The following is a 9,678-nucleotide window of genomic DNA, read 5'->3' on the forward strand; positions in this document are numbered from 1 at the left end:
TTTTGGAACTCTGGGGGAGGGGGAGCGAGTGCACCAGGAGGGACAATATGAAGGTTCAACTTTCTAAATTCTTCGACAAGCGAGGGCTGAACTTTTCGAACCTGGAGGTGGTTGCGGTAAGACTTGCGGCTCAAGGCATCAACCATCACATTAGCCTTGCCTGGTGTACACTGGTACAACGACGTCCTAAACAAACGGTTTAAAACCCCTTTCTGCGACGACATTTGGAACCGTCGCCAAGTGAGTGTGGGCGATAGGGGGGTCCTTCCCACACGACCCAGAAATCGTCGGGGATAGGCCCTCGTGGGACCCGGGCTGGGGCCGTGTGTGATCGGCCGAGGCATGGAAACCAAATCATTTCCGTAGGTATGTACATCCCACACGGTGAATCCCAGAAATCATTTCCGTAGGTATGTACATCCCACACGGTGAATCCCAGAAATCATTTCCGTAGGTATGTACATCCCACACGGTGAATCCCAGAAATCATTTCCGTAGGTATGTACATCCCACACGATGAATCTCAGAAATCATTTCCGTAGGTATGTTCATCCCACACGGTGAATCCCAGAAATAATTTTCGTAGGTATGTACATCCCACACGGTGAATCCCAGAAAATCATTTCCATAGGTATGTATATCCCACACAGTTCTTTGTGTGTAAACGTGTGTGCAAGGTGGCCTAACGCAAAAAGTTCGCTGCCGGAAGCCGTGTGTGATTGTTAGTTGATCGAACACGCCTACTTTCTAGAAATCGTGCGGGTTGTTTGAGTTCATCGCCCACGGTGCTGTCTGAGTAACCGTTTGCAATAGAAAACCCCAATAAGCAGGGTAATTAGCCTATTATTGATAATCCATGTACTAATCAAACTGATATTTCTTATAAAACACGCCAGATATTTCATATCCGTATAAAAGCAACCAAGATTTTATAATCGAATTACATCAGATAGCTTCGGCACTCAGTTATGCCATTACACAACATCACCAAGTTTCACATGCAGCATCAAAAACCTTTGGAAAGTAGCATCATACACGGTAAATAGACAGATGAATCTCATGTTGGAAACTGCAGAAGCGGAAGGCAAATATTGAGCCTTCAGTGATGTTGAATGTCCTTGTAACATTAGGCCAGTGGCTATGGATAATTGCCTGCCCAACCTTCATCCTCTTCAGCAAGACTTCAATATTGTACCGTGGGTGTTGAATGAATACATTCCTCGCCTCTTGACCATGCAGGTGGTTTGAGAGGTAATCATCGGTGAACTACTTTGAAAAGTACTGAAAACAAAGCTATGCATAAATCACTCTTGTAAATTTTGAAATGACGCAAGGGGTAAAAACAAGGTAAAAGAGTTGGTACCATCCTATAGTTGACTGATGTCTTCTTCATTGTGCAAACAAAGATCTTGCTGTTATTCGTCGCAAGTTTCTTCATCCTCACAATCTTTCCGAGTTTCTTGACTTGACTGATATTCATGGACATCTCATATCCCCATATGCAAAATGGGTCGAACAGTGGGTCTAAGCCTCTGACAGCAGGACCTACATGTGCAAGACCAAATTGTAAGAAACCAAAATATTATAATGATTCCTGCAACTGCACAACAATGTGCTATTAGCCAAAGGACCTTGCTTGAACAAACCTCGATGGTAAACCGTAGTGTCTCCCATTGTTTCCCTGCAACACACATAAGGAAGATCTTGATCGGGTTAACTGAGAGTTGCCATACTATCAGTAGAATATGTATTGAGTACAACCAAATTTGATTTGTGTCACATGCATAACAATACAAAATTGTACCCACAGCAAATGAAAATCAAATTGCAGAACTGAACCAAACAGTTAAATGGACATCAGACCAAATGAACAAAAATAGTTAAATGAGAACGACATTGCAGAATAGAAACATGTACTAGAAGATAAGACAGTTAACAAAACAAAGAATGCTTGAGAACAGTACTACGAAATGTAGCAATTGTTGGACCAAAGTGTTAACTGAACATTACATTTCAGAGGACCAAACTGTTAACTAAACATCAGATTGTATATTAACATTACATAGGACAAATCACTAGAAGGCACTAGCGGTGGCCTCGAGAAAACATCACGAACTGTATTTCAAAGTAGACAACCGCGCGGCGGTGTCGACGGTGGCCTTGAAGATGAGGTGCTCCTCCAAGATCTGGCGGTCGACACGCATGTCAGCCATAGCGACCTCGTTTGCGCATGCGGACGCATGCTACTCAGCTCCACATTATACTGCGTGTAAAATGGTTGTGGGCGGCGCTTAATTGGAGGAGGGGGGCAGTGATTTCGGTGGAAGGTATCGCTCCGTCAGTTGGGGCATGTGGGACGGGAAAGGAGGAGGATGGTGTGGGTGGGGTGTGGTTTACCTGACCATATTGACGAGGCCGCGCAGCAAGAAGAAGGGTCGGCGGTGAGGAGGCCGCGCAACAAGAATAAGGATCGCCGGCGAGGAGGCGACACAGCAAGAAGAAGGGTCGTCGGCGAGGAGGCGGCACTGCAAGAAGAAGGGTAGCCGGCGAGGAGGCGGCGCTGCAAGAAGAATAGTCACCGGCGAGGAGGCTGAGCTGCGAGTAAGCAGCAGTGAAGCTTTGAACTTGGAAAGCAAGGAGGAACAGTGAAAAGTGGATTTTGGTAGGAGGGAGGGGGCGGGGAGATAGATATTTCCGCGGTGGCAAAAAAGATTCGCTCGGTGCCGCGAGAAACTGGCGCGCAAGTGTGGTTCAAGCGGAGGCGGTGGACTGTAGACGATGAAGCTTCCTGCGTAAGCCAGACAAGATGGTGCGCCAAGATATTTTATATCGCATCCCACACGATTCTTTCTAGTAAACTGTTTGCTGTACACCTGATTTTTTCATTATGTTTTGAAAGACAAAATGGTGTTACGGAGGGAAAGGATGGTGTTTGAATTGCTAGAACATTTACGTACAGTGAACATGCAACTAGTACATGAGTGTCGTGTTTAAATTTGAAATTATTCCGGGTGTTTGGCATTTTTATGCATCAATTGAGTTTCTGGGCATTTAATGTGCATAATTCAAATTTGAACTACAAGCACATGCTCCAATGCACCAAAGTTTGCTGAAAAATCACATGTGTGTCTTTGGGTGAATCTATAGGTCCCATGCAAGAAATGGGAACAAAATTCAAACATCTGGGTGTCGTGGCTCAGCTGGAATGATTGAGAAACTTGGTTTTTTAATTCCTGTAAATCCAAAACACGGCTGAAAATTATGAAACTTGGCATGGTGTCATGACATGGCACCAACATGCTGTAGTACTTTTTTTTGGCCGAATTGGGACAAGCTTTGGTGTAAGCTTCTTGCAAACTGGAGCTTCCCTCAAGAAGGCTCCTGGTTCCTAGAGGGAACGTGTCACCTCCGTGTGCGAAACGACATACGTACACTGCCTTCTCCCACCTTAATTTTTTTACACAGACAGATTAGGCCAAATAGAAGTATCATGCTAAATTTTGGAATTATTCCGTGTTCGTTTGACCTTTTTATACATTAATTGAGTTTCTGGGCATTTAATGTGCATAATTCAAATTTGAACTACAAGCACGTGCTCCAGTGCACCATAGTTGTTTGAAAAATCACATGTGTGTCCTTGGGGTGAATTTCTAGGTCCCATGCAAAAGATGGGAGTGAAATTCAAACATCTGGGCGTCGTGGCTCGGCCGGAAAGATTGAGAAACTTGGTTTTTCAATTCCTGCAATTCCAAAACACGCCTGAAAATCATGAAACTTGGCATGGTGTCATGACATGGCACGAACATGATGCGGTAATTTTTTGACCGAATTGGGACAAGCTTTGGTGTAAACTTCTTGCAAACCGGAACTTCCCTTAAGAAGGCTCGTGGTTCCGAGAGGGAACGTGTCACCTCCGCGTGCGAAACGACATACCTACACTGCCTTCTCCTACCTTAATTTTTTTGCACATCCAGATTAGACCAAATAGAAGTACCGTGCTAAATTTTGGAATTATTCCGGGCTCGTTTCGCCTTTTTTATACATTTATTGAGTTTCTGGGCATTTAATTCACATAATTCAAATTTGAACTACAAGCATAGGCTCCAGTGCACCAAAGTTGTTTGAAAAATCATATGTGTGTCCTTGGGTGAATTTCTAGGTCCCATGCAAGAGATTAGAGTGAAATTCAAACATCTGGGTGTCATGGCTCGGCCGGAAAGATTGAGAACTTGGTTTTTTAATTCCTGTAATTCCAAAACACACCTGAAAATCATGAAACTCGGCATGGTTTCATGACATGGCACGAACATGCTGCGGTAATTTTTTTGGCCGAATTGGGACAAGCTTTGGTGTAAGCTTCTTGCAAACCGGAGCTTCCCTCAAGAAGGTTCGTGATTCTGAGAGAGAACGTGTCACCTTCGTGTGCGAAACGACATACGCACACTGCCTTCTCCCGCCTTAATTTTTTACACAGCCAGATTAGACCAAATATAAGTACCGTGCTAAATTTTGGAATTATTCCGAGCTCGTTTCACCTTTTTTATACATTAATTGAGTTTCTGGGCATTTAATGTGCATAATTCAAATTTGAACTAGAAGCACATGCTCCAGTGCACCAAAATTGTTTGAAAAATCACATGTGTGTCATTGGGTGAATTTCTAGGTCCCATGCAAGAGTGGGAGTGAAATTCAAACATCTGGGCATCGTGGCTCGGCTGGAAAGATTGTGAAACTTGGTTTTTTAATTCCTGTAATTCGAAAACACGCCTGAAAATCATGAAACATGGCATGGTGTCATCACATGGCACCAACATGCTGCAGTGATATTTTTGGCCGAATTGGGACAGGCTTTGGTTAAGATTCTTGCAAACCGGAGCTTCCCTCAAGAAGGTTCGTGGTTCCGAGAGGGAACATGTCACCTCCGTGTGCGAAACGACATACGTACACTGCCTTTTCCCGCCTTATTTTTTTACACAGCCAGATTAGACCAAATAGAAGTACCATGCTAAATTTTGGAAGTATTCCGGGTTCGTTTGGCCTTTTTTATATATTAATTGAGTTTCTGGGCTTTTAATATGCATAATTCAAATTTAACTACAAGCACATGCTCCAGTGCACGAAAGTTGTTTGAAAAATCACATGTGTGTCCTTGGGTGAATTTCTATGTCCCATGCAAGAGATGGGAGTGAAATTCAAACATTTGGGCGTCGTGGCTCGACCGGAAAGATTGAGAAACTTGGTTTTTTAATTCCTGTAATTCCAAAACACGCATGAAAATCATGAAACTGGCATGGTCTCATGACATGGCACCAACATGCTGTGGTAATTTTTCTGTTTGATTTGTGAAGGTGCACACATTAACAATCAATAGAGTCATTTTGGAACAAGTGCTATCACGTTACAAATCGGAAACACAAGTATTATTGAAACCGTGGGCGTTCGACCTACCAATTACGTGCGTCCATGCGTCCTCTTTTTTATTGGCTAGGAGGTGTCGTGCGGGGTAGCTATTTGAGTACGGGAGGTGTGCGATCAGACCCCTACGCGTGCTCATCGGGAGGAGATCCCTTTTGACCGCTACCCACCATGCACCTCCCTCCCAATGTCTCCATTAATGGCGTCTGAGCACCTGTTCTACGGCGTGGCTATATGTCTCACTAGACTAAGATTTAAGAGAGAAAAATGAAAATCTGAAAAGAAAGTTTTGCACGGATCTTGATATAAGATCCGACGGACCTATATAGCATCAACTGCGACTTATAGCAAGCATGATGAATATAAGGATGATGACATTGGATAATAATTGTCTTACATATTTATAAACATAATTAAAAAAGTCACATGCGGCAACGCCCGATATACACAAGGGCAAAAGAAGAAGGAAGCCACAGCAGGAACTAATCTCCACGGCGGGCGACGACGAGCTCTTTCTTGTCCTCAAGATGCTAGTTGAGAGCATCCACGGATTCCTCCACCAGCCTTCCGCGCTCGATGCGCAACATGGCATTCTCGTCCATAAGTTTCTCAACGATGACGCTGGTCCTCTTCAACAAGGCAGTGGTCTGCTCCTGCTGCTCCGCACTTCCAACGATCTTCGCCCTAAGCTGGTCGCGCTCGGCTCGAAGCTTTGCATTTCTCTCATTTAGTTGCCGGATGACGTCGGTAGACTATTCAAACGAGGCTTGCAGGTCATCCTGCAACATCGCCCACCTAGAGATCTGATCCATCTGCCCGAGGACAAGGGCACACATCCGCCTGTAAGAGTCCTCGCCTCCCTGCGAGGCAATTTTCCAGGCTGCCGTGGCGTGGGAGGACATCTCTGCTGCATTCGCTGCATGGCAGGACATCTCTTCTGCTTCCGCGGTGCGGCCGGACCAGTCTACTGCATCGACGGCGCGGCGGGTCCTTTGTGCTGCTTCGGCGGCGCGGCGGGACCTCTCTGCTGCTACGGCCGTGCGGCGGGACATGTTGGCTGCTATCGCGGCGAGGCGGGACATCTCTCATGCTCCCGCTTCCAGGCTCGCCTCTCCCTGGTCGCAATCTCTCGACCTAGAACTCACGCTGGCCATGGCGGACACAAGGGAACGATGGATTAATGACTTGTTTGTTTTTGACTTTTTGTGGATGAGGAGTTGAGGAGGAATGTGCAGTCATCTTGGAGTAGTAGTATTTATAACCGTGTAGTAATGCGCTCCTAAGTGGGAAACCGTTTAGGTTTTGATCGGTGTGAACATGTTTGCAATTTGGAATGTGACGGGACACATGCTCAAAATTTACTGACGGTTATAAGTGCAACACTATTCCCGGAAAGCGTAACGTGGGCATGTACGCCTTCTCGGCCACGTACGTGGCGTTTGCACCATAGGGTGCACCGCAATAGGCAATGTCAGCACACGTCTTTTAACTAGAATGGGTGTGCCCGTATAGCGCACACACGTTGATGTATCTAACTGTTTCAGTTTGTTGTGGCTAATCACAAACAATTCATCCATGTGAAGTGTATGCCATCAATCACAGACACTTTGATCTGGCTTACCCGTTTCTGTACTGTTGCCTAATCGCAAATAGTTAATCCTTCTGAAGCGTATGCCCTCAATCACACACACCTTGATCTGGCTGACAGTTTCTTTTGTGTTGCCTAATCACAAACAGTTCATTCGAGTGAACCGTATTCTGTATATCGCACACACCTTCATCTGGCTGCCCGTTTCTTTTGTGTTGCCTAATCACAAACAGTTCACGCGAGTGAAGCATATGCTCTATATCGCACACGCCTTCATCAGGCTGCCCGTTTCTTTTGTTCCGCCTCATCGCAAACAGTTCATTGGACTGAACCGTATGCCCCGGATCGCACACGCAACTAAAATCTGAATCGTGTTTGATGCATCCTCCATCGCAAATGTTTTCACCCTTTTTGACGGTTTTCATACAACACTGTTTGCGATTATGGCATCGCACAAAGTTTCTCGAAGGGTCTTTGATCGTAGTGTCGCATTAGCAGCATCCTGCAGTAGTGGTATAGGAAATACCCAAGTCAAAGTCTGCAACAGTCTCCATCCATCTCTGCTGACGGAGGTTCAGGTCTGGCCGAGTAAAAAGATACTTCAGACTTTGGTGGTCGGTGAAGATCTCGCAACGATTACCGAGAAGGTAATGTCGCCACTGCTTCAGTGCATGAATGACATCAGCAAGCTCGAGGTCATGAACTGGGTAGTTTTGTTCGTGATGGCACAGTTGACGAGAGGCATAAGCAATCACTCTACGCTCTTGCATTAGGACACAGCCTAATCCTTGACGGGAAGTGTCGCAGTAAATGACAAAATCCTTCTCAGTATCAGGTGGAGCAAGCACTGCTCGGAAGTCCACTTGTTCTTGAGTGCCTGGAAACTTTCCTGACATTTGTCCGTCCATTGAAACTTGACGCCCTTATGCAACAAGTTAGTCAGGGGTCTGGCGATCTTGGAGAAGTTCTCGACAAATCGACGACAATAGCTAGCGAGACCGAGAAAACTTCTGACTTGCTTGACATTCTTCGGAGGAGTCCAATCGAGAATAGCCTGGACTCGTTCAGGGTTGACGGCAATACCATCCTTGGAGATGACATGCCCAAGATAGGTTACTTCGGGAAGCTAGAATTCACATTTTGAATACTTAGCATAGAGTTGATGCTCTCGAAGCTTTTCCAGCACAAGATGAAGATGTTCAACATGTTCTTCTTTGTTCTTCAAAAGTACATGGATATCATCCAGATAAACCACGACGAACTTGTCGAGGCAATCCATGAATATATAGTTCATCAGACGAGAGAAGGAGGCTGGAGCATTCGTTAAGCCGAATGACATGACAGTGTACTCGTATGATCCATATCGAGTCACGAAGGCGGTCTTTGGGATATCCTCTTCACGAACACGGATCTGGTGGCAACCCAACCTCAAGTCGAGTTTGGAGAACACTGATGAACCAGCCAGTTATCATACAAATCATTGATCCGAGGGAGGGGATATTTGTTCTGAATGGTGGCTTGGTTAATAGGACGATAATCTTGGACCAATTGGTTTGTCCCATCCTTCTTCTTAACAAAGAGAGAAGGTGCTCCCCAAGGAGAGAAACTAGGGCGAATGAAACCTTTGCAAAGAGATTTGTCGATTTCCTCCTTAAGCTCAATGAGTTCATGCGGCGACATCTTGTAGGGCCGTTTGGCTATAGGAGTGGTGTCTGGCTTCAAGTCGATGGTGAATTTGACAGCTCTAGCAGGGGAATCCCTGAAAGTTCTTCGAGAAAGACATCTTGGAATTCACGAACGACGGGTGTTTTCAATGCCCTCGAGTGGTGCAGCGTTCATTGCATTCAAGGCATAAAGCCGTGCCTCGGCATTTTGCACCAGATGAGCCTGGTAAGTAACTACTTCCTCAGAAAGGTGTAGCAGATGGACGGTCTTAGTGGCGCAAACTATAGAAGCAGTATGTGCTTTCAACCAATCCATCCCCAAAATGAGGTCGATGTTAGACGACTTCAAGATAATGGGAGAGGCATAGAATTCTAGCCCTTCGATTTCCACAGGGACGTCGATGCCAACCATGGAGGTTTGACATTGCCCACGGGGTTTTTTACCACTACCGAAGTGTTCATCTCCTCACATTTAACATCGTGCTTGTATGCAAAATCTTTTGACATGAATGAATGCGATGCTCCTGAATCGGATAAAATAGATGCAGGCACTGAATTAACAAGGAGTGTACGCATCACAGTAGCAGGCTGGTCTTGAGCTTCATTGAGATCAACGTCGTTGGCATGAACACGGCCATAAGACTTGGCGTTGGTGTTGCGGGGATGGTTGCGTCCACGGCCAGCTGCGGGAAGGGCCAGTTGATTCTGATTCTGGTAGCAGTCCCTGGCACGGTGACCTGGTTGACCACACTTGTAGGACAGACCATTGTTGGGAGTGGGTACAGGAGCCCGGGGTGGTGGATCTGGAAGCCTTGGCTGCCTAGGTGGTGGAGGAGGCAGACGAGGTGCAGCATAGGACTGCCTTGGAGTAGGTGCAGATGGCTGGTACATGTTGTTGGGAATCCATATCCTACGCTTATGCGAGGAAGGGCCCGAAGATGAGCCCGTGTCACGGTTGCGCCTGTGAGAGCTCTGGTGTTCCTACATACCAGTCTCGACATTGATGGCCTT

Source organism: Triticum urartu, chromosome 1A, assembly GCF_056163025.1.
Source record: "Triticum urartu cultivar PI428250 chromosome 1A, HENAU_Tu73, whole genome shotgun sequence".
Classification (NCBI taxonomy): Eukaryota; Viridiplantae; Streptophyta; class Magnoliopsida; order Poales; family Poaceae; genus Triticum; species Triticum urartu.